Raw genomic sequence first — 2,500 nt, 5'->3', positions numbered from 1 at the left:
TCCATGACTTCCCTGTTGTCTGATTTTGTGTGAAGGTGAGTGTTGGTGGTGACTGTCTTGTGTTGGTGGTGACTGTCTTGTGTTGGTGGTGACTGTCTTGTGTTGCTGGTGACTGTCTTGTGTTGGTGGTGACTGTCTTGTGTTGGTGGTGACCACAGGGCTGAGAGAGCACTGCTAGACAGTGCCCACAGTGACTGTCTTGTGTTGGTGGTGACTGTCTTGTGTTGGTGGTGACTGTCTTGTGTTGGCGGTGACCACAGGGATGAGATAGCACTGCTAGACAGTGCCCACAGTGACTATCTTGTGTTGGCGGTGACCACAGGGCTGAGAGAGCACTACTAGACAGTGCCACCACAGAGCCTGGTGTTGACAGTGACCACAGGGATGAGAGTGCGCTGCTAGACAGTGCCCACAGTGACTGTCTTGTGTTGGCGGTGACCACAGGGCTGAGAGAGCACTACTAGACAGTGCCACCACAGAGCCTGGTGTTGACAGTGACCACAGGGATGAGAGAGAGCTGCTAGACAGTGCCCACAGTGACTGTCTTGTGTTGGCGGTGACCACAGGGCTGAGAGAGCACTGCTAGACAGTGCCACCACAGAGCCTGGTGTTGACAGTGACCACAGGCATGAGCGAGCACTGCTAGACAGTGCCCACAGTGACTGTCTTGTGTTGGCGGTGACCACAGAGCTGAGAGAGCATGGTTAGACAGTGCCACCATAGAACATAATATTAACAGTGACCACAGGGGCAACACAGCACGGCTAGACAGTGCCACTACAGACCCTAGTGTTGACAGTGACCAGAGGGCCGAGAGAGCACTGCTAGACAGTGCCAGATAGCAAAGGTGCCGGAGAGCCATTAATACAACACATTTCGCAGAACTAAAGTTAAGCGAGTCTCAGTGCCATGCTGGAGAAGTGCCACTAGCACCACTACTTCCACTAGTACTATCACCACTACTACGACCACTAGCACCACCACAAGTATCCCTATCATCACCACAACCACCACTACTAGCACCATCACAACCGCCACTACTACGACCACTACCGCCACCACAACCAACACTACTACGACCATTAGCACCACACAACCATCACCACCACTACTACGACTACTAGCACCACTACTACGACCACTGGTACCATCTCCACTACCACCACTGCCATCACTACTACGACCACTAGCACCACCCCCACTACTACGACCATTAGCACCACCACTACTACGACCACTGATACCACCTCCACTACCACCACTAGCACCACCACAGCCATCACTACTACGACCACTAGCACCACCACAATTCCCACTATCACGATCACCAGCACCACCACCACCACTACTACGACTACTAGCACTACCACAACTACCACAATCACACTATACATTCCCCTGCCTCAGGAATCCATACAAGGCCGCGAGGCCAACACCTGAACGTATGTACAAAGTTTGTAATTGGATTAATTACTTTTTTGTGAATAACACTCCAAACCCGTTAAATGAATTTTGAATACAGAAATTTTGTCAGCATTTGTAACACTACACTTGAAATGTCACACCTGCAACACTACACCTGCAACACTACACCTGCAACACTAACCCTGCAACACTACATCTGCAACACTAACCCTGCAACACTATAAAGGTTCGTCCGCACAAATCTAGATATCACAATATATTTATCATATACGGAAAGAAATGGGTTTCCTAATTTAGTTCGTAAATAATAACAATAACGGTTATTGATATTGTTGTTATCACTACCACAGGGAATCGCTAAACCCACAAGGGTGATACAGTGCCCGGGGGAATGGGAAACAATCAACTTCGATGTAAGGAAAGGATGATAGTATCAAGGCCCCTCCTTTCATGCCGACTTCGTAAACAAACTTTAAATATATGAATCACGAAATCGTAATGACAAGATTAGAAACAAACTATACCACGGGTGGGGATTGAACTTACGGCTTACTCGCCGCGAGTTCAGACCCCGCCCGTGGAATAATTTGATAGTTCATTGTGATTCCAAATAATTTCTACATGATTGAATATCGTCGAACAACACGAACGCGATTTATCATTTTTTTCTCTCTGTTTCATGGACGTAATAATGAAAATACTGAAAGGTATTAATGGCAAGGCATGAACATTATGCCTTATATTAATGGTGCACAATACCGAGAAGCAGATGAGCAAGACATATGGACCGGCTGTGTATCATTGTTGTTGAAACGTATCGCCTGTTTAGCAGGCTTCTTTTGTGTTACGACTGAAGGATTCTCTCAAGCAGACAAACTGTTCTGTTAATAAACTGTACCTAACTGTTGCGCATGTGTCTTACCCTTAAGAATAATATAGCTTTGAAAATTACGAAAAATAGCATAAACGCTTTATAAACGTAATAAAACAATTATTTAACTTTTAACATGACTAATCAAAAATTTTCAACTGTAGTTTGTGTCATAAAATATTCACAGACGTAAGAATATGATAA

This window comes from Cherax quadricarinatus, chromosome 7 (genome assembly GCF_038502225.1).
Source record: "Cherax quadricarinatus isolate ZL_2023a chromosome 7, ASM3850222v1, whole genome shotgun sequence".
NCBI lineage: Eukaryota > Metazoa > Arthropoda > Malacostraca > Decapoda > Parastacidae > Cherax > Cherax quadricarinatus.
This window is presented reverse-complemented; position numbering follows the sequence as displayed.